This window comes from Ahaetulla prasina, chromosome 2, assembly GCF_028640845.1.
Source record: "Ahaetulla prasina isolate Xishuangbanna chromosome 2, ASM2864084v1, whole genome shotgun sequence".
Lineage (NCBI taxonomy): Eukaryota > Metazoa > Chordata > Lepidosauria > Squamata > Colubridae > Ahaetulla > Ahaetulla prasina.
In genome coordinates this window covers 213,960,653-213,985,410 of record NC_080540.1, presented here as the reverse complement: position 1 = coordinate 213,985,410, position 24,758 = coordinate 213,960,653, and positions in this window count along the sequence as shown.

The following is a 24,758-nucleotide window of genomic DNA, read 5'->3' as shown; positions in this document are numbered from 1 at the left end:
TCCACCCGCCCCCCCTCCTAAAATTCTTTTGGAGAAATATTTTGGAGAATATTAAAAGAGGAAGAATATTATATTTTCCCAAAGAAGAAATGGAGAAAAATCTTAACAAAGGCAGAAAGCAGCCCCAGTCTTCCTGTTATAGAAAAACAACCTCAAGCAGAAGAGACTGGTCTTTTGGAAAAGAGATTTTGTATCTGCAGCGTATGAGGCTAGAGAATCGTTGCCTATTGGCTTATAAATGAGTGGCCATCATTGGCCAACAGGTGACAGCTGCTATATAAGTAGCAGCTGTGTGTGAAGTTGGTTTGTTCGGGAATATTGCCCTATTTTTACTCGCTGTTAGTTTGTTGTTAATAAAGGATTTTTGCTAACCGTCAAGCCTCAATTCCTTCTTCATTCTTTGAATGAAGCACTGGCGACGAGGATGGGATGCGGAGAGAATCACCCTCGCTCGTCGTGTCGTTTCAAAACTGCAGTTTGCCGCAAATGTGGCAAACGGGGACATCTGGCTAGGGTTTGTCGTTCTACCCCACTGGACAATATTTCATCAGGTCCTCGTCCAGCTCGACGGTTCCAGAGAGGTCCTTCCGTGTCCCAAGATGATTGCTTCACCGTGAACCGAGGAAACACCAACCCTGCAGTGTCGATCAGCCAGGCTTCGACTGGCTCCAACAAGAAAATTTTTCTTACTATCAAGTTGGAGGGGGTGCCCTGTAAAATGGAGGTGGACACAGGCTCTTCTAAATCTATTATTGCCTGGAACACCTTACAGAAGATAGCTCCAAGCTTCACTGAAAGTCGGTTGACTGCCTGTACTACCAGACTGAAGGACTATCAGGGAAATGATATTCCCATTCTTGGAGGTGCCCGCCTTTGGGTGGAGAAAGGTGTTTTCTCCGGTCGCCTCCCATTGCTTGTAGTTAAGGGTGACCTACCCAGCTTATTGGGGTTGGATTGGTTCTCAGCATTGGGCCTTAACATCACCGGCATTCATTCTACCACCACAGATGGGTTCGAGGCTCTGATGTCTGAGTTTGCTGAGGTATTTGCTGATTCCCTGGGTCAATATAAGGGCAACCCTATATCTCTAAACCTTGATCCCCAGGTGCCTCCTATTAGGCTTAAGCCTCGACGGGTGCCTTTTGCGCTGCGTCCAAAGGTGGACAAGGAACTGGATAAGTTGATTGCGCAAGGGGTGCTGGAGCCCACCAACCACTCTAAGTGGGAGACTCCTGTTGTCACCCCCATTAAGCCGGATGGTTCGGTATGCATCTGTGGTGATTTTAAATGCACATTGAACCGTGCTTTGCAGGCACACCCTTATCCAGTTCCTGTAGTCCAACACCTTCTCCACTCTTTGGGCCAGAGGTCTATCTTTGCTAAGTTAGATATGGCACAAGCTTATCAACAGCTTCCTGTGGATGATGCCACGGCGGCTGCACAAACCATTGTCACTCACAGGGGCGCTTTTAAATGCCGCCGCCTGCAGTTTGGGATCAGTGTGGCCCCTGGGTTGTTTCAGAGTCTTATGGAGCGGCTCTTGCAGGGCATACCTGGAGTCGTTCCATATTTCGATGATGTGTTGGTCTCTGCCACCAGCCAGGATGCCCTCCTTAGCCGCCTGCGACAGGTTCTTACCCATTTCCAACAGACGGGCCTTAAGCTTAAAAAGTCTAAGTGTACATTCGGGGTGCCTAGGGTTGAGTTCCTGGGGTTCCTAATTGATGCTGATGGGTTGCATCCAACCCCGTCAAAGGTGGAGGCGATAAAAAATGCCCTACTCCTACCTGCAAAGCAGACTTGCAGTCGTTCTTGGGCCTCCTTAACTTTTATAGCGTGTTCCTGCCCCATAAGGCTTCTGTGGCAGAGCCTCTTCATAGGTTACTCGATGGTAGGACTTCTTGGTCATGGGGCAAAGCCCAGGCCTCTGCTTTTGCTGCTGTCAAGGCTCTCCTTACCTCGGATGCCGTGTTGGTCCAATATAGCGACAGTGTCCCCCTTACTTTAGCTTGTGATGCCTCTCCATATGGCGTAGGGGCTGTTCTGAGCCACCTACCAAATGGATCTGAGGCTCCAATTGCTTATTTTCTCGGACTCTGTTGTCAGCAGAGGAATTATAGTCAACTAGATAAGGAGGCTCTGGCCATTGTAGCTGCCGTTAAACGGTTTCATGATTACATTTATGGCCGTTTTTTTCAATTGTTCACTGATCATAAGCCTCTTTTGGGGTTGTTGGCTGGTGACAAACAGACCCCTCAGATCATGTCTCCTCGCCTGTTAAGGTGGTCTATTTTTTTGGCAGCGTACAATTATCGGTTGATCTATCGCCCTGGGAAAGAGCTTTCCAATGCAGATGGCCTTAGCCGTTGTCCTCTCCCTTTGGGGGTCGAGGACCCAGCCCCTGCCTCTTCCGTTTTTTTTGTGGATGAGCTTCCTGCCTTGATGACTGCGGATGATATTGCATATCATTCCAAGCGTGACCCTATTCTGGCACAGGTTCTGGATTGGGTACGACGGGGGTGGCCACAAGACCGCCTGCCGGGGGTGTTCCAACCCTACAAGACTAGGCAATGTGAGCTGTCTGTCTTGAGGGGCTGTTTACTGTGGGGCAGTCGGGTAGTGGTCCTCATCCCTTACGCACCTCTGTATTGCAATACCTACGAAGGTCACTCGGGCATTGCAAGGATGAAAGCTTTAGGCCGCAGTTATGTTTGGTGGCCTAAAGTGGATCAGGCCATCTCAGAATGGGTAGAGAATTGCTGGAGTTGCCAATTGTCCCGGGCTGTGCCGCCTGCGGCCATGCCTACAGGTGGGAGGTCCCTGGAAGCCCTTGGTCCCGGGTTCATATCGACCTGGCTGGCCCGGTCCATGGGCACAATTTTCTGATAGTGGTTGATGCTTACTCTAATTGGGTGGAGGCAGTTCTTATGGCATCAACCACGTCTGAGGCTATTAAACGGGTGCTGAGCAAATTGTTTGCCACCCACGGTTTGCCTGATGTCGTAGTTTCAGATAACGGGCCACAGTTCACCTCGGCCGTTTTTCAGATGTTCATGGCTAGTTTGGGCATTAGGCATGCCCAGGTTGCGCCCTACCATCCGGCCAGTAATGGCCGGGCTGAACAAGCTGTCCGGTCTGTTAAGGATGCCCTGACCCGGTTTGGATCGGGAACATGGCAGGAGAAATTAACAAAATATCTCTTGGCGCAACATACTACCCCATGTCCGATGACCAATCGCAGCCCAGCCGAGCTTCTTATGGGCCGGCGCCTGCGAACGACCCTAGACAGATTACATCCCAATTATGTCTCTGATACCCCATTGGCCTCGACTAGCCGTATCAGGACCTTTACTGAGGGGGAACAGGTTTTTGTCCAGAACCATGGGGGTTATCCCTTGTGGTTGCCGGGCCGGGTGTCCAAGGGCCTCGTTCTTATAGGGTGGAGCTCGAGGATGGGCGGTTGGCGGCGTCATGTGGACCAGATTCGGGGATGTAAATTTATTGCCCCTGCAATTCCCCAAGATTCGCCTGGCAGGACTCCTGATGGATTACTTTCGGTTCCTACTCTTCAGCCGGTTGGCAATTTCGATGTCTCACTACAACCAAAGTTTCCGATGGCTACTTTATCGGATGGTTCAACACCTCCGTCGGCTAGCCCTTCTGGGGTGCCGCCCTCCAGTCCTCCTGCAGTGCCGCCTTCCAGCCCTCCTGCGGTGTCGCCTTCATCGGTCCCGGTTGTTCCTGCGGTTCCAGAGCTACCTCCTTCTGTTCAACCTGCTGGAAGCCCTGAACTGCGTCGATCGGGACGATTGCGTCGGCGCCCTGCATACTTGCAGGATTATGCATGTGCCATCCATGGGGGGAGGAGTGCAGCGTATGAGGCTAGAGAATCGTTGCCTATTGGCTTATAAATGAGTGGCCATCATTGGCCAACAGGTGACAGCTGCTATATAAGTAGCAGCTGTGTGTGAAGTTGGTTTGTTCGGGAATATTGCCCTATTTTTACTCGCTGTTAGTTTGTTGTTAATAAAGGATTTTTGCTAACCGTCAAGCCTCCATTCCTTCTTCATTCTTTGAATGAAGCAGTATCCATTCAGAAAGATTGGGCCAATCTATTCATAAACAAAATGCCTTCAGACACAAGCTCCCACAGAAGGTTGGAGCTGATTGTATTAAAAATTTACATCCCCCCACCCAAATTGTAAGGACAGGACATGACCTATAGAATATTATAGGATACGATAGGATAGGATAGGATAGGATAGGATAGGATAGGATAGGATAGGATAGGATAGGATAGGATTATTTATTGGCCAAGTGTGATTGGATACACAAGGAATTTGTCTTGGTGCATACGCTCTCAGTGTACATAAAAGAAAAGATACATTCATCAAGAATCATAAGGTACAGCACTTAATGATAGTCATACGGTACAAATAAGCAACCAAATCATATTAGGAAACAGACAATATAAATTGTAAGGATACCAGTAACAAGGTTACAGTCATACAGTCATAAATGGAAGGAGATGGGTGATAGGAACAATGACAAGATTAATAGTAGTGCAGACTTAGTAAATAGTTTGACAGTGTTGAGGGAATTATTTGTTTAGCAGAGTGATGGCTTTCAGGAAAAAACTGTTCTTGTATTTAGTTGTTCTGGTGTGGAGTGCTCTTGTTGTGTCTTCAGCTCCTGAGCCTGGCCTCTTGGCAGAGAGTGACTCAGAGATTGAGGGGGAAGAGCCAACAGGACTTCCCTCTGCAGGACCTTCCTCTCTGGCTCCGCTCCAGGTTCCAGAGGCAGGCCAGGTGGAGGAGATGATGAGGCCTCTTTCTCCCGCACCTTCCCCCTCCCAGGCAACACCTCAAGACCCAGTTGCTGACAATCAGTCCTGGTTAAATCCCAGGCATCGCAGAAAGGAGAGGCGGGAACAACAAAAGAAGGGGCCTAGAGAGTGCTGAGTCACGGAGCCACACCCCACAGGGTATAAAAGCAGGAGGAGCTGCTCTATAGCTTCTTGTAATGGACAAAAACTGACTCTTGGAAACTTTGGCTGCAATATTTCGAGACTAAGAATTTGGCTTCTGGATTTCTGTTTATTTCTGAACTCTTGGTTGCTCCAGCAACGAACTGCAGTTACGCTGGCTTCTGAGGAAATAAGAGAACTTGGCAGGCAATCGCAGGTTCGTTGCCAGAACTGATATCTGTCGTAGGAATGAATTGCTGGCAGATATAGTCAGCTCGCGTGTCTTCTTGGTTGCGGTTGGGGGGGGACAGAACAGTTCTATAGCATCGTTTTGAGGATAGGAGTTGAAACAATTTATGTCCAGGATGCATCTGTATATATTTTCACAGCCCTCTTTTTGACTCGTGCAGTATACAAGTCCTCAACGGAAGGCAGGTTGGTAGCAATTGTTTTTTCTGCAGTTCTAATTATCCTCTGAAGTCTGTGTCTGTCTTGTTGGGTTGCAGAACCAAAGCAGACAGTTAATAGGATTAACCTACCACCATTGAAATAGTAAAAGACACAAGGCTACATTGCACAACTTCCTGGAACATCTCAATCACCAAACCCCAGAACCCTATAAAAATCCATCCACTCACTCAGCCATTTTGTCAGCCACATGAGAAACATGCAGCTGTCATTGAAGTTTCTGGAAAACCAAATAAATAAAGACCTTATTTCCTTGTAGCCAGCCTCCATTTTATTTCCAGTGTTTTTCAGGCTTGGAACTGGACTGGATTTTTCTTTCGATAATATCCTATGCCAAGGGCAAACTTACACGCAAATGCAACACCATCCTACCTCAGATACAACACAATACAATGGCCCCCTCTAGCATGGCTGCTATGGGGAGGGGAACCAAAAGCCATATGCTGCCTTCTTTCTCTAGCTTGTCTATTCCCTTCAACCGTCCTCTGTTTCCCGTTTCTCTTCCTCCTTTTCCTTTGTAAGGTTCATAGCTTCCCAGCTGTTTTCTTTAGTAGGAAGTCTTCTGTGAACCCTTTTACTTACATTTTTATGAGAGCAACAAACTACATTTAATCAAAGGGGCCTCTGTAGGATTTTATGTTCACCATAAATACTTGAAAGATAGTCAACATATTAAAAAATGGTTTGAATTGACCACATATATTTCGTTTAGTCCCAAAGAAAATTGGGTATACAGTATTTGGAACTAAATTTATCTCCCTTTCCCAGAATCAAATGATATGAGTTAGACCATTCTAAATCAGTTTTGAAGCTTGTACAACATTTCTTCTTCCCGGGATCCATTTCAGCAAGCAAAACAGGGGTAGTGTGTCCTAAAGATTCCTGACAATGGTGCTAGGCAGAAGAATTCATATCTGAGCAGGAGGATATAGAGTGGACACATATAACTGAGCTCCTCCTCAAGGTTTTCCAACATTTACAAGGGAATGTTAACATGCAGAACAGGAATATTGCAACTTTATAATTTTTAAAGAAAATCTGTTCATAATATTTAACCAACTAAATTCAAAATGGTTGAACCCCGGCATGCAGCTGAAAGAGGAAATTTGGCCCCCAACCACAAAAATGTATATTCCTGATCCAGAACAATAGCTATTACTACACTGCAGTAATTTACTGCACCTACAATACATTTTAGACAGTCAGTTAAGTCAACTACTGAAAACCAGTACTTGGAAATGCCAGATCTGATGTTACTTTCCCATTGTGTTGAATTAAGATAATCAGACTGTTCCACGTATGGTGATTCTGAAAATCTAAATCCATTTGCATTTACAATTACTTTGCTTCACCTGTCTCCAAGAAAAATATCCCTGAAATGGCACATTTTAAGAGATATGCAGATTTATCTTGCTCACATATTTCTTGGGAGTCAAGAGAATAATTTGTCTTGATAACAGTTGTACATATTTAGAAAAATCACACTAAATTACAAATGTTCATGTATTCATATAGAGCTGTACAGTAATTTAATCTGGAAGCATGGATAGTGTTCATTTATTATGCAGTTTATTGCACATTTTTTTTAAAAAAAGACTATAAAATGAACAAAGATTTCATTTTTTTAAAAAAAAATTGTTGACTCTGATCTTAGTTTCAGATAAATTGAACTTAATTTAGGTAAGTAAAAGCCAAGCATGCCCACAAAATATTGCAAAGTAAAAATGAAAAAGACTTCAGATAAAAAAAAAGTCATGAATGCCGCATCAAAGATATGTATTACATGCTGTAAGCTATAAAGCAAACAACAGCTTAACTTGGAACCCAAATTCTATTACAAGTAGTTCTTGACTTACAACCATTCATTTGGTGACCATTCAGAGTTATAATGGCACTGGAAAAAAGTGACATGACTATTTTACATACTTATGACCAATGCTTCATTCCTATGGTCATGTGATCAAAATTTGGAGGCTTGGCAATTGGCATGTATTTATGACTGTTGCAGCATGCAGGCCTTTTGTGACCTTCCGACAATCAAAGTCAATGGGGAAGCCAGAATCACTTAACAACCGTATTACTAACTTAACAACAGCAGTGATTCACTTAACAATTATGGCAAAAAAGGTTGTAATATGGGGCAAAACTCAGTTAATAACTGTCTTGCTTAGCAACGGAAATCTGGGGCTCAAATGTGGACCGTAAGTTGAGAACTAGTCAAGGAAAGACTGGACTGTTATCTGTCAGAAATGGTGCAGGGTCTCCTGCTTGGGTGGGAGGGCTGGATTAGATGACCTACAAGGTCCCTTCCAACTCTTGTTATTCTTTTAGTCTGTTAAACTACCTGTTGGATACTCCAATTGAAAACAGCCTTGAAACCTGTGATATATTTTCAGGTTTGTTTTTTTTTATTTGAATTTATATCCCGCCCTTCTCCGAAGACTCAGGGTGGCTTACATACGGGGTGAAATGCTCCCGGTTCTGGTAGCAAAAATCCCTGCACCGCCCCCCCCCCATGCCTAGCTGAGCTGCACAATAATCAAAGGTTTTCTTTTTTTACTTTTAAAGGCATTTTTTCCTTTGGCAGAAAAAATGCTTTTAAAAGTAAAAAAAAAAAAAGCCCCTGATGATCGCGCGGCTCAGCTGGGACCATCAGAACTTTTTACAAGCATTTTTTCTACAACTTTGTCAGCCAAAGAGGCTGTAAAAATGCTTTTAAAGGGTTCTGGCAATCAGGCAACTCAGCTGGGATCATCAGAACCCTTTAAAAGCATTTTTCTACAACCTCTTCAGCCAAAGAGGTTGTAGAAAAAATGGTTTTAAAAGTTAAAAAAAAAAGTTGGCCACGCCCACCTAGTCACATTACCCCCACCTCCACCCCCAAGCCACGCCCACAGAACCGGTAGTAACAAATTTTACATTTCACCCCTGTATATTTTCTACAATGTACCAGACAGATATAGATCAAGGGAAATGGAGTCCTATCTGATAGTGGTTACATTGCTGGAAGAAGGAGGAAACTGTAGCTTAGGATAGACAAGGGGAAGGAACTTAACTAATTTAAATGAATCCAAGCCTCTAGGGCCAGATGGGTTGCATTCCAGGGAACGATAGGAATTAGTGAATCACAGAACCATTCTCAGTAATCTTTGAGAACTCCTGCAGGTCTAGTGAAGTTACAGAAGACTGGAGAAGAGAGAATTCCATTGCCATTGTCAGTCTCCACAAAATTTGCTCCCCTCCAGCTTTTGGGAACCCAACTTTAGGAGTGAGGCAAAGTAAGGAGTTCTTAAGGCCGGTTCGGGGTACATACAGAACCCGGAAAGTGTAATAGGAATGTCCCAATATCATTCATAGAGGGTTCATTAAGACAAAATCTCTTTGAATACTTTGAAATGCTTTCTCCCAGATTTCTCTGCAGCAAAGCTGAATTGTTTATAAAATAAGCTGACAACTGGCTCGCCTGCTATTTCTTGTCTTTCTTCTCCAGGCCTCCCCACCGTCTCTCACAATCATCTTTAAAAAGAAGAAGAAGAAGTACCCAGGAAACTACAAACTGTCAGCCTGATGTCTAGACTGGGCAACATTTCAAAGAAATAATCAAGCAGGATATTTGTGAGCAATACCAGCACACTATAAACAAATTGTGCCAGATTAACCTTCTTTCCCCAGCTGATAGCTTTATTAGTTTAATAGATCTGGATAATGCTGATGTAAGTGTTCCTGGACCTCTGCAAAGAATGCCTTACGATATTTCCCTTCATAAAATAGATTAAGTGATACTAGTACTTGATGGATTTACAGTTGATTGAATGACCAAACTCAAAGAATATTCATTAATGGCCTCACTTCATTTTTTTAAAAAAATGCATCCATTCAATGCATTCGTTGACAGAGGTATCAACAAGCACCACAGGCAGTTGACACAAAGCAACTAGACTGCAGATGACACAAAGCGGAGCAAACTGGCTTTAGATGAAAGAAACAAACTTCAAAAAGAACTGTATGGGTGACAGGATAGCAGAGTTCAAATATCTGAATGCAACTAGGTATTTTGCATCCATACAGAAACTCTCTATTTCTCCAGAGGGCAGAACCAAAACCAGGATTAAAAACTATAAGGGAACAAGTTCAAGTTAAACATCAGGAGGAACTTCCTTATTGTATGAGCTGTCAAATTGCCTCATGATGTGGTGAATTCTCCTTCACTGAGTAGGGTTGGAGTATGCAGATTCCATGGTCACTTCCAACTCTATTATTCTATAAGTCCATGACCACATCAAAAGGAATCAGGTTGCCTATATATTGATCTTCCACAAGAAGAAATCAATCCCCAATCCCCATAGCAAATATGTTTTTCTCCATATATTTAATATTTATATAAATTCAACTTGGGCATAAAGTTGATTACAACCAAAATTAGACTCATGACAATGAACCATCATATATAACGTGAAGTATAAATCAATGGTGGGCTGCAACCGGTTTAACAACTGGTTCTGTGAGAGCGTGCTTTGCACCCATGCACACCTAACACGCTTGCGCGCAATGTTCAAAATACAGCAATTTGAAGCTCAGCTGCTTACCTTAGAAGGCAGTCCTGGTAAGTAGAACAGCAGAGGTGCGGGAATCAGCTCTGCCGCGTGAATCAGCTGAACCAGAAAGAAGGAAATATAGGACAGGATAGAGCAGGGGCGGTTGGGCGGGGCCAGCTGATCGTTGGAACTACTGGTTCGCTTGAACTGGCAGCAGCCCACCACTGGTATAAATGCTGTGGTTCAAATATTGCAATAAACATATATTTATGTTTTAGATTTTGCTAAACCCTGCGAATAAGCCTTAATCGTCTGGTTCATACATTAAGTTATGCCTTAATTATCATTTTTAAACAAGGCTGCATTGTACAACTTACATTTTTAATGTTTATTATTAGTGAAGTAAAGCAAACCAACAATACATCACTGATTATTGTAAAACACGTAACTATAATGGTGAAAAAAAATTAAGGGAGAAAAAGGAAACTAGAAAAAAGAGAAAAACAAGATCAATATTAATATTAATATGACATGGAATTGATGTCATTTGGACACTTATTAAATGTAGAGTGTATGTATCGTTCAGTCTCCTGATAACTTGAGACAACATTCACAAAATGCATTAAACTTCATAGTTTGTTTGGGGAGGGAGAGAGCGAGAGAGGAAGAGGGAGGGAGAGAGAGAGAGAGAGAATCTAAGTGTCAAAGCCCTCTACAACTACATTGCTAAAAAGAGTTGTAAACCTAATCTTGCGTAGCTTCTTCTCCAAAAACACTACACTACTAACCAGAGCATATAAAACATTTGCTAGACCAATCCTTGAATACAGCTCAACTGTCTGGAACCCATACCACATTTCTGACATCAATACAATTGAACGTGTCCAGAAATATTTTACAAGAAGAGTTCTCCGCTCCTCCGAATACAACAAAATACCTTATGCCACCAGACTTGAAATTCTGGATTTAGAAAATTTAGAACCACGCCGCCTTCAACATGACCTGAGTTTAACTCATAGAATCATCTATTACAATGTCCTTCCTGTCGAAGACTACTTCAGCTTCAATTGCAACAATACACGAGCACACAATAGATTTAAGCTTAATATTAACCGCTCCAATCTTGATCGTAGAAAATATGACTTCAGTAACAGAGTTGTTAATACTTGGAACACACTACCTGACTCTGTGGTCTCTTCCCAAAATCCCCAAAGCATCAACCAAAAACTGTCTACTATTGACCTCACCCCATTCCTAAGAGGTCTGTAAGGGGCGTGCATAAGAGCACAAACGTGCCTACTGTTCCTGTCGTATTGTTTCCTTTCGTTATATCCAATTAATATAGTTATTAGATACTCATGCTTATATATATGCTTATATATTGTATAGTTATTTCATGCTTATATATACTGTGTGACAAAATAAATAAATAAAATAAAATAAATAAATCTACGGTTTAACATAGAAGATGGGAGCAATCTTTGGTTTATATATCACAGCAAATGGCAGCACCTGGCTGATTTTGAAAAAAAAATTAGAGAACCCAGCCTGGTTAATAATATGACCAGAAGCCATAGACACAACTGGAAAGTTGAAGAATGTCTAAGAAGAGGAAAAAGTAAAAAGCAAATAATATTATTAGAAAAACTACATGACTTCATATAGTTCCTAATAAAGGAGAACTTAATTCAGAGGTGGGATTCACTTACCTTCCCTACCGGTTCACAAATTTGAGCACACACGCCACCTCTGTGTACGCACATGGCCTTCTGCACATGCGCAGTAGTTGCGCATTACATCCGGGTCGGTGGGCGGAGCCTCTCAGTCACTGCTACCAGTTCACGCGATCCAGAGAGAACCAGCTGAATCCCACCACTGACTTGATTATCTCTTATTGGTTTGTTTAATTTACCTGTGAAGATAGAATTTTTAAAAAGATGAATTAAGCAAGTGTGTCATATTTAAAGTAGGATTTTCAGATGTGTAAGTGCTCTTTGAATTGCCTTTTTGACCTTTACAGTTTTTTAAAAAATGGTACTACTTGTTCTGAAACATATAAAAGATAGTTAATTTTTTGCAATTATTTCTTCATGCGCAGGTTGTTTTAAATCTGGAATAGGTCAAGATATTAAGTGCTGTACAACAACATAATTACATTGGAGGTGTACTTGTACTCATAAGATTGAAATAAATATTAAATTACTCGAATATATTTTATGATATATATTATATGAGATACAGCAAACCTTGGTTTCAGGCATCACTTTTTCCAATTTTCAGACCTTGTAGAATGAGTTTGGGAGTTTCACTTATGGACAACAGTTGCTTGACTGGCAGATTAAAACAGTGGGTAACATTAACTATGGCTTATTTTAAAACAAGTCAAAATCAGATGGTTTCTAAAGTCATCTGATGACTCCTTGTCTCTAAATTATTGTCCCGGATCTGAACAATAGCAAGCTGTTTCTATTCCCCACTACTCTAAAATAGAAGAAGGTGCCCCCTGGCTTATCATAACAGATTTGACTTACCACCATGAACTGGGTTAGATAAATATTTGTCTTCCATAGCAAGCTAGATGATGAAATAATATGGAGAGAAAATGTTCAGCCTTTCTCACAATATTATTCTTCGTTAATTTTCAGTATGCCATTGATTCACCCTTGTGTGACAGAGTATTCAGGACTAGACAGTCCTTTGGTATGATTCAGTAAGTCTGTTTTTATATTATTATGCAACTTAATTAAAATATCTTTAGAAAAATATCCATCTTCAATAGAGTCCTCCCTCCCTCCCTCCCTCCCCCATCTGGATGGAAATGACCAAGGAGAGATTCAACCTGGAAATAAGGAGAAATTTTCTGACAGTGAGAACAATCAACCAATAGAACAGCTTGCCTTTGGAAGTTGTGGGAGCTTCATCACTGGAAGCTTTCAAGAAGAGACTGGACTGCCATCTGTCAAAAATGTGGTAAGGTCTGCTGGGTGGGGGATTGGACTAGATGGTGGTCGGCAAGAAAATTTTGGTGGTCCGCAGAAAAATTATTTGCATTTTTTATATTGCACTAAATACTATTTATCTTTTTTAAAAATTCATATTAGTGGTCCTCGGGATTTAAAATTATGAATTTAGTGATCCCTGAGGTCCGAAAGGTTGGAGACCCCTGGACTAGATGACCTACAAGGTCCCTTCCAACTCTTTTAATCTGTATCTGTATCTCACTACCAAAAGCAATACTGAGTGGTTTCTTTAGCAGTAATTTGAACAGGACCTCACCTCAGTGATGAGTATGAAATAAGGAAGCAATGGGAAGGCCCAAAATCAACAGTGAGGAAGCCACCTACAATACAATCTCTTTATTGCACTCTTTCTCATCTCACAACCTGCTCTGGAGGTCTTTCTTTAAAATTATTCTTTAGATCAATCACAGTTTCTAAGCTATCTGAAAAGGTAGAAGCAGGCAGAGCATTTTACAATAATCTGGCCTGGATATTTTTTAAAAAAATGCCTTTGAATCAGTTTTGACTCCTGGTGACCTCTTGGACTCGTCTCTGCAATTTTCCTGGCAAGTTTTTTTTAGAAGTAGTTTGCACTTGCCTGCTTCCTATAGCTGAGAGTGAGTGACTGGCACAAAGTTACCCATCTGGCTTTGTGCCTGTGGGCTAGAACTCACATTCACCCAGTTTTTAGCCTGATGTCTTAACCCCAAACTGGCTGGTTCTCTAGTGGATATTAACATTCTCTGGTGGCGCAACAGGCTAATGCAGCCTATTATTAACAGCAACTGCTTGCAATATTGCAGGTTCAAGTCCCACCAGGCCCAAGGTTGACTCAGCCTTCCATCCTTTATAAGATAGGTAAAATGAGGACCCAGATTGTTGGGGGGCAATAAGTTGACTTTGTATATAGTATACAAATGGATGAAGACTATTGCTTGACATAGTGTAAGCCGCCCTGAGTCTTCGGAGAAGGGCGGGATATAAATGCAAGAAAAAACAAAAAACATTCTCTCCTAACTTAACCAATGAATCTCTAAATATACAGCTTTCCACTGATAGCTAGGCTGTAGCTATAGAGTGTCATTAAGAAGTAGAAAAATTTGGCAGCTGATTAAGCCAAGAATATCTAAGTAAATGACCGTTTTATTCCATCTGATTTCTAATGTAAATTTCACATTGCTCATGCCATAGTGCAGCACAGCATGCAATCCCACACTTCAGTTGCTCAAAAACAGAAACTGAGATAAAAACCATTATTTATAGATCATTTTGGAACAACTGTATCCAGGCAACTTGTATTATGTTAAGCAAAATATCAATAGCAGGTAGGCCATGTGTTGTCTGTAACTGAGGGGACTCTTGATATGCCGTTACCAACACCTCCCAGTGGCTTGGTTAGAATAGCTCAGGAATAGAAGACCACCTGGGAATTAGAAGAATAGGAGGGAACAATCTCCCCAGTCCTCCTTCTGCTAAATGAGTCTCTTGTAAGCTGTGTGTCTACTTGGGTTGCTGTCGAGCGATTAAGCAAGATAATGGTAGCCATTTTGTGAGATCGCTTATAACATGCTCCTCAAGTTCCCAATGTATCATTTGGTCAAATAATTATCTACTCATCAGACCAAAGAAAGAGAGAAAGAATCTATTTGATATCCTGCATTTTAATTCCAAAATAGGAAAATCCATCTCCTCAAACACAGTAGTGAGTTTCAATTTTTTTTACTACCAGTTCTGTGGGTGTGGCTTGGTGGGCATGGCATGGCTTGGAGGGCGTGGCAGGGGAAGGATACTATAAAATCTCCATTCCCACCCCAATCCAGGAGAAGATTATTGCAAAATCCCCATTCCCTCCCAATCAGCTGGGACTCGGGAGGCAGAGAATAGATGGGGGCGGGGCCAGCCAGAATTTTTACTACTGATTCTCTGAACTACTCAAAATTTCCACTATTGGTTCTCCAGAACTGGTCAGAACCTGCTGAAACCCACCTCTGCTCATACAATTACTTGCTTACACTTTACACTCAAATCCACCTGACTGATTTTTAGGCACTAAATATATCCTCGCTGTGGGTTTTATTCCTAAATCCAAGGATTAGTAATGACCAGCTCCCTTTATTCATATATCCCCATATAGCCAATGATTTCATAGGAAGGCTAATTTAAGAAAGAAGTGGCCTCCCTATTCTTATTTGAAAAAAAACTGATTCAGTTTAACTATTAGTATCAAGATCAAGAGCAGTCATTGGTCTTCTCTATTCTGCATTAACAAGATTAGCATGTTGCATCCAGTTCTGGCACCATATTTTAGGAAGCATGTTGACAAGCAGGACTACAACCAGAGGAAAGTCATCAAGATGATAAAATGCTGGAAGGAAAAACTTGGTGGCATTAGTCTGTCTAGCCTGGAGAAGACTATGGGGAGATAAAACAGCTATCTTCAATTATTTGAATTAGACAGGATAAATCAGAGTTGCTCCAGAATATCAGACAAGAAACCATTGGTTTAAATCACAAGGAGGTAGATCAGTGGTGGGATTCAGCCGGTTCGCACCACTTCGGGAGAACCGGTTGTTAACTTTCTGAGCAGTTTGGTGAACTGGTTGTTGGAAGAAATCATTAGGGCAGAGAACTGGTTGTTAAATTACTTGAATCCCACCACTGAGGTAGATTTTGACTTTATGTATGTATGTATGTATGTATGTATGGTATGTATGTATGTATGTATGTATGTATGGTATGTATGTATGTATGTATGTATGTGTATGTATGTATATATATATATATATATATCCATTTATATCCATATATATTTATATATCCATATATATATATATATATATATATATATATATTTGTTTCTGAGGTTTTCACGGTGTTTGTATATAGGTCTTTGGTTGTTGGGTTTTCTCCGTGTAAAATTGGAAGTGTCTTGGCGACGTTTCAGCAGTCTCATTCGTCATCTTCAGGCTTCAGCTTGCTTCTGGGAGCAATGTGTGATCGCAGCTGTTTCTTCCTTTAACCCCTTTCAAACCCCCTTCAAACCCCACTAGCAGTTAAAAGGAAGAAACAGCTGCGATCACACATTGCTCCCAGAAGCACGAAGCTGAAGCCTGAAGATGACGAATGAGACTTCAAACGTCGCCAAGACACTTCCAATTTTACGGGAGAAAACCCGAATAACCAAAGACCTACACACACCCGCGAAAACCTCAGAAAATATATATATATATATATATATATATATATATATATATATATATATATATATATATATATATATATATATATATGTCTTTGTTGTTGGTTTTCTCCGTGTAAAATTGGAAGTGTCTTGGCGACGTTTCAACGAAGTCTCATTCGTCATCTTCAGGCTTCAGCTTCGTGCTCCCTTCATTCGATGTTTCAACGAATGAGACTTCAAACGTCGCCAAGACACTTCCAATTTTACGCTGGAGAAAACCCAATAACCAAAGACCTACACACACCCGCGAAAACCTCAGAAAATATATATATATATATATATATATATATATATATATATATATATATATATATATATATATATATATGTCTTTGTTGTTGGTTTTCTCCGTGTAAAATTGGAAGTGTCTTGGCGACGTTTCGACGAAGTCTCATTCGTCATCTTCAGGCTTCAGCTTCGTGCTCCCTTCATTCGATGTTTCAACGAATGAGACTTCGTCGAAATGTCGCCAAGACACTTCCAATTTTACGCGGGAGAAAACCCGAATAACCAAAGACCTACATATATATATCCCAACAGCAGGAGCTCTTTCAACCTTAGACAGATTTTCTTGGGAAGTGATAATTCTTCTCTGGTTGACCATATGTTGGGCATATTGTAGTAGTGGATTCTAGCACTTGGTGAGAGGTTGGATTAGGTGCTCTCTAAGATCCCATCCATCCTTTCTGTGATATGATTAGTTATTTCCTTTTTGTATATACTGTAGCTATATGCATATGGAAGCAAGGAGTATTCGGAGACAAAGGCTTTGTTTCTGATTGTCAATCTCTATGACTACAATTTATCTCCACTCTGTATGTATTTGGGGCATAAATTATTGCCCAACTAATATCACTCCTGCAAAGAGCTTCCATTCAGATTCTGCATCCTACTAAAATATTGGATGAGATTGTGGCATTCATGACTAGGTTCTGAAAAAATTGCTATTTTCTTCTACCAAGAGTTGCCATATGGTGATGCTGAGAAAATAGTGTTTTGTTGTAGTTTCCTTCCTGGAAGCCAGATGATGTTGCTAAGGCTGCTGAATGATAAATAAGATGGTTCCTTGCTCCTGTGGAGCCTTCAACATTCCCTGCTCCTGTCCCTTAGAAATCTTAAAAAAAAAAAAAAAAGCTGATACAAAACGAATTCCGATTTTTAAATACATGCACTCTCATGTATGTCTCTAAGTCCTGTAAAGAAAATCATGCAAGATTTAAAGCTGGAGAATGTCAATCACATTGTGCCAGAATTGCAGGGGGGGGAGGGAAGTTCTGTGTAATTACCTACTTTCCCATACCTGACAGACACACGTGGCTGATCTGTGTTCTACTAGCTACATCCAACCTTAACTGTGGCCCACACTCTGTGGATCCCATGTGAGATTCTTTTTACAGGAATTGTCTGATGACTTGAATGGTGACTTGAATGGTGCACAGGATTATCATGTGAAAGTGGTGCCTGGGAGTGACAGGTCCATGGGCATTCTTCCAAAATCTAGCAAATGTTTGGGTGGGAATGTGATTGATGGGGACAGAAGATAAGTCAGGCCATTGCTGTAAAAAGCTGTTGCTGCTTCTCAGAAAACGTTACTTGCAAAATTCTAAAAACAGATACCGTAGGTAGTAAAGATAGGAAAATAGGTAGGTAGGTAGATAGGTAGGAATAGATGATATATGATGGTAGATAGATAGATAGATAGATAGATAGATAGATAGATAGATGATTGATTGATAGATAGATAGATAGATAGATAGATAGATAGATAGATAGATAGACAGACAGACAGACAGACAGACAGACAGACAGACAGACAGACAGGAGGGGATAGAGAATCTGTAACTGGCTGTGATGATACCAAAATATTGAAACATGATGTGCTGTTACAACAGAAACCCTTTCATATTTGCTTTTCAAAGTTTCCTCCCATAGATGCCAATAGTCACTTCACTTTTGGAAAGTAATAAGGTTGTTCACCCTGCTGTAAGTTGGAATGTTGAACATCATAACATTCTAGAGGCTGGCAAAGAAGCATTGCAAAATGATCTTAACTGTGCCTGTACGAGTGACATTTATTTTTACTTACCGTGATTATCCACTGACAAATGTGCAAATGACTCCTGGCATTTTCCAACAATATCTACTAACATGGTAAAGCGGATAGGGGTTATGGACCGGCTGGCTTGTAATTTTATGGGAATATTTTGGGGTGGCATTTACTGGGATAGAGACTGGACTTGATTTTTGGACCTGTTCAGGCTGTTTCTTAGAGGAGCGAGCTGGAGGATAGAAGGCAGTTGCGCAACAGCCTGAGAGGATCTTAGATGAAGTCGATTACCTGGATCTCTTTTATCAAGGATTCAGACCCCTAGGCATTGGATGGAAATACTATTGGTCACACTTTTGACTGATTTCTTGTGAGGAGGGAATGGGGATTATGCATCCATCTTTGCCTTACTTGACCTTATTGTGGTTTTCAGTACCATTGACTATGGTATCCTTCTGGATCAGCCAGAAGGGATGGGAAGCATTGTGTTGTGCTGGCTTGTCTCCTTTCTTCAGGATCATTCTCGGTGGTGATTGGAAAGGGGGTTGCCCCTATTGTGTGGGGTTCCATATGGTTCAGTGCTCCCTCTGCTCCTATTTTACTCCTACAGGAGGCTGCTGGGTGAGCTCATCCATTGCCATTGAGTGGAGTCTTGCACAGGGGTGAAATCCACTTACCTTCGCTGCATGCGCAGAGGGTCAAAAATGGGACATGATGACGTCTGAATGGGTGGGCAGAGCCTACTGCCGCTGGCGCTACCGGTTTGCCCGACCTGGATAGAACCGGCTGCATTTCACCACTGGTCTTACATCTCCACCCCAGTGAATCAAGCAATGCTGTGACCATCTTTTCTTGGTGTCTGGATGGGGAACAACAGTGATTAGAAATCTGAATGTCTTTTCATAGCTGATTCATATTCCCAAATAATTAAGGATAGGATACTTTCTAAGGTCCTACAGTTTGTTTCGTTTTCATTCTCCAGTTTTTCCTCCTAATTATTATATGTCATGTCCTTATGATTCTAAGGATTCAGTTGATTTGATTTATTTGATTCTATTTCCACTGCTGCTGTTGCTTTCTCAATTGCCAGGAACCAGAACTTAACAGGAGAGCAAACCATTAATTGTCTCACAGATCTGATTTTTCATTTTGCCAGGCACTCTTATCAAATATCATTCTACTCAAATTGAATTTCTTAACTGGCTTGTAAATGCATCAGTCTATGGACTCAGTCGGCAGACTATTTGTGCCAGACTTCTAGAGTTTAGATCCATTGCTTGTGACTTAAGTGAGATAAAACTGGCTTAAAGTCAATTGTTCCCATCCAAATGGCTTTTGGTTTCTTATTTCCTGATATAATCACACATCAATAAGCTAAATTCTAACTGCCCTTTTCTCTACAACCCAGAAACACAGTGAACATTTATTACAGGGAAATAACTGGTCAGTCCAGCTCCGTATCATTTTCAAAATGATATGATATGTCTACTTGCAAGAGGTGAAAACAAGGTGAGCATTTCAAGAGATGACACAGTGAGATTGGATCTATGATTTTTATTATTATCCAATAATGTATAAGATCCCGTACCGGTTTAGTATAAATATACACTGTACATGCTATGAATTTGTATCTCTGAGAAATAGGCATTCAAAGCTTAAGCAGTCCTGCAAAGAGAATCTTTGTTATTAGATTCAGGACTTGAGATATGGTGGAGTGTTTTGCTGTTGGAAGAATTTTTTTTTTTGTCTTCTTACCCTTGAAACTTTCTCATGCTATACTAAATGGATCAGATGAAGAAGAGCCTTACCTGTTGTGGTCCGACAGCAGCCTGGAGACTTGGCAACGGAGTCGGACAATGAGGAGGCTGGGGAGGACAATGGGCCAGTTCTGGAATCAGGGGAAAGCCCGGATGAGGGCTCTGCATCAGATACAGAGATGGGGCCAGGGCCATCTGGGAGTGATGCGCGTACTCCAGAGCCTCCAGAGGTGGAAAGCAGAGAGGCAGAGGAACAGGAGGAGCCTGTTCCTAGTGCACGCATGCAAAGAGCTGCCAGAAGGCAAGAGCAGCTGAAGAAAAAAGGAAAACTCGGGAGTAAGGCCAGAAGTTGATTGGCCACTCCCATAAGGCTTAAAAGAGCAGTAACGAGCTGTTAGGTTCTTTGTAGGAAAGCAACATTGATTTCCGTGCTTCTTGTCAGCATCTCTTGAACTTTGTGGGGGTTTTGCCAAGAAAAGCTTTTGGCAGGTTGACAGAGACATCAAAGGTTGATGATAAGGCCGATGGACTGATCATTAAGAATTTTGTTTTGGACAAAGCTGAGAATGAATTAATTCTCAGCTGTTTTAATAAAATAAGTTTGTTGAGGACTGAATTGTGTTTAGTAATCACTACTTGGGCCTTGGTCACAACATTACCAGAGATCCCAAGGAATCTTAGTTGTAGAGGAAATAAAATTGGGATAATCGTTGGACAGCTACATTGTTCTCTTATACATTTGTTTACAATTCAAGATGCTGGTTGTCACCTTCAAAGCTCTATGTGGCTTGGAACTAGGTTGTTTGAAGGATTGTCTTATCCTGATCATATACTTCCACCTCTCACAATACTTGACAACATAGTATCAACGGTAGAAACCTTCAAATTTCTGGGTTCTATCATATCGCAAGATCTCAAATGGACAGCTAACATCAAAAACATCATTAAAAAAGGACAACAAAGAATGTTCTTTCTGTGCCAACTCAGTAAGCTCAAACTGCCCAAGGAGCTGCTGATCCAATTCTACAGAGGAATTATTGAGTCTGTCATTTGCACCTCTATAACTGTCTGGTTCGGTTCTGCAACCCAACAAGAAAAACACAGACTTCAGAGGATAATTAGAACTGCAGGGAAAATAATTGCTACCAACCTGCCTTCCATTGAGGACCTGTATACTGCACGAATCAAGAAGAGGGCCGTGAAAATATTTGCAGATCCCTCGCATCCTGGACATAAACTGTTTCAACTCCTACCCTCAAAATGACGCTATAGAGCACTGCACACCAGAACAACTAGACACAAGAACAGTTTTTTCCCAAAGGCCATCACTCTGCTAAACAAATAATTCCCTCAACACTGTCAGACTATTTACTGAATCTGCACTACTATTAATCGTTTCATAGTTCCCATCACCAATCTCTTTCCACTTATGATTGTATGACTATAACTTGTTGCTGGCAATCCTTATGATTTATATTGATATATTGATCATCAATTGTGTTGTAAATGTTGTACCTTGATGAACGTATCTTTTCTTTTATGTACACTGAGAGCATATGCACCAAGACAAATTCCTTGTGTGTCCAATCACACTTGGCCAATATCCACCCAAACCACCAGAGGAGAGAGGCAGGGAATGCTATGGGTGTCCTCTGCTAACAATGTCCATATGGTGGGACCAAGAAGTACCTTCTCCATAGTGGCTCCCTCCCAAGTGATAAGAATGGCCCCGACTTTGACATTCTTTTGCAAGTCCCTAAAGACCTGGTTTTTCCAACAAGCCTAGGGACCCTAGAGTAGAATGGAGTGCATCAAGTAGCTAATTTGATTGTTGTCACTAGGGGAATGGGGGTTTATTGTTTTTTGTTGTTTTTATATTAGGTTTTTATCTTTGTAAGCCAGCCAGAATCATTGAGAGTAAGTTTTATAAAATATAAATTTTAATGAATAAATAAATAAAATTAGACTAACGCTAGCCTCCAAGCTTTTCTCTGAAGCTATATAGGACAACCTTCTCCATCCTGACGCTTTCCAAGTAGTTTGATTTCCTATTCATCATCCACAGCTAGAAGGGTCTCATGCAGGGGTGAAATGCTCCCCGTTCAGACTGGATCGCCCGATCCGATAGCAATGGCAGTGGGTGGTTTGGAGAACTGGTAGCAAAAATCCCTGCCCCCCCATGCCCAGTTGAGCTGTGCAATCATCAGTTTGTTTGTTTTTTTACTTTTAAAAACATTTTTTCTTTGGCCGAAAAAATGCTTTTAAAAGTAAAAAAAAAATCCCTCTGATGATCATGCGTCTCAGCTGGGATCGTCAGAGGCTTTTAAAAGCATTTTTTTCTTCAATCTCTTTGGGTGAAGAGGTTATTAAAAAAATGTTTTTAAAAGGCTTCTCCAGCGATCCTAGCTAAGCTGTCTGATTGTCAGAGCCTTTTTTCTCTTTTAAAGGCAAAATGCTTTTAAAAGAAAAGAAAAGCCTCTGACGATCAGGCAACTCAGCTGGGATTGTCAGAGCCTTTCAAAAGCATTTTTTCTACAACCTATTCAGCTGAAGAGGTTGTAGAAAAAATGCTTTTAAAAGTAAAAAAAAAAGTTGGCCACACCCACCCAGTCACATTACCCCCCCCTTCACCAAGCCACGCCCACAGAACCGGTAGTAACAAATTTTACATTTCACCACTGCTCTCATGCATGAATCTTTGCAAAGTCTTCTGGATATCACAAGCTGCAAAGAGTTAACCAGGCAGGTGCACTTTTTTCCTCTTCCACCCGTTGCCCCTTGACATTCCTTCTATCTCTGGTTTTTGTTTGTTCTCTTGTTAACATCCAGAGAATTTTACCCCATTTGATAATGTCTGTAAGATAGTCAACCACTCATATTTGATATTTGAGGAAATGAAAACCAAGATTATTTTTGTTGAATATTTTGAAGGCTGCACTTTTACTCCTTCCTCACTATCCCACTATTACGTATTTGAGTCTAAGGACTAGCAGATGCCAAATATGGCTGGGCAAAGGAAGCAGCACTGAAAAAGAATATCCTGGTGGAGTTGGATTAACTGGATTAGCGATTAGATCTAAAAGTTTTAATATAGTCTCAGGGCTGCCTGCCACTCAGGACCAGAACAACAACTGCTGCAGTTTTAGTAATTCCTTTTGAATCAGTAAATGTGTAGGCTTGGGAGTAAAACAATAAAGGTAAATAGAGCTAAAACAATATCAAGATGGCATTGCAATAATGTGATCAAAGTCATTCTCTTTTGTATGTGTATTGCAATCATGGATATAGTGATGGGCTTTGATTTGAATAGTCTTAATTATATTGACCAACTCTCCCCTCATATAGATCTGTGGTAGAGCTAAATAGTACTTAGTATGCAACCCATCCAGGATACGTCTTTGCATTAAACATTCCATTCGGGGATCTTTGAGGAATGTTTAAACACAAGTGGAGGAAGTTGGGATTTTCAGAGAAACAGTCCTTACATTGCAACAAGGTAAAGGTAAAGGCTTCCCCTCTGCATTCATATTCAACTTTTTAGGGTGGTGCTCATCTCCATTTCTTAGCTGAAGGGGCCAGCATTGTCCAAAGATATTTCCGTGGTCATGCGGCCAGCATGACTATAAGCCAAAGCACATAGAACACTGTTATCTTCCCATTAAAGTGGTTCTTATTGACTTACTCCAATAGTGTCAAACTTGCATTGTCACATCGTCGTCATGTGATGTATCGTGACTTTCCCCCCTTCACTAAACTGGATGTGGGAGCGGCCAGCGTGTGACCTATCTAGCCCGCAGGCCACAAGTTTAACAGCCCTGATCTATTCATTGTTCCATGCTTTCGAACTGTTAGGTGGGTAGGAGCTGGGGCAAGTAACAGGAACTCAACCCATCACGCAGCGCTCAGGTTTCAAACTGGGCTGTCAGCTTTCCAGCTGACAAGCTCAGCGTCTTTAACCATGAGCCATCCTTCCCCATTATGTTGCAAAGCATGATTTATTTAACAAGCCAAAATGCATCTGCTTACAAAACATGCTGACTAGGTTCACATAATATGGTACACTTATGGCTTATGAGAGCATGTAAAACTAAAGAGGGAATAAGTTTCAAAGAGAGAATAGAACTTCCATGAGAAATCACCAACATTGTCAGAAGAACGAACCTGAGGCAGCGGTACTTAACTAAAACTAAACTGAAATTGAAGCAGCTGCATTGTAAAAGGTGGCTTTTAAATGTCAAAAAGTGGCTTTTAAATATAAATTTTCCTACATAATTGGAACAATGCTTAAGGCTTGAATATTACATTCAGTTAAATTTAATCTGCTAGTTTTTTTGTTGCTGGATCACTTTAAGGTTTACAAAAGTTTGCGTAGAAGAGCTTTTGGAATCACTGTAAGAAAAATGCAATTGTTTTTAATTATCCACATTTTAGCAATAATTGGGGAAGCTAGGAATAAAAAGTAAAGTGTAAGGCTTCAAACAGCTGCAATTCAAGCTGTCTAGAATGAATAATTTTCAGAAATATCTTGACTTTGCTGTTTCCTGTAGCTGTAGATGTGGCAGATTTAACAAGCTTACTTTCCCCATCAACAATATGTAGCTCATATTTCTGTAAAATGTGGTGGAAGTTATTGGTACATTTATTTCTAAAGCAGTGAAACTTTATTGTGACATTTGATGTTGTAGCAATAGCTACAGTTATATTAGCAGGGGGGAGGTATCAGAAAGATCAGAACCTCCTTTTGA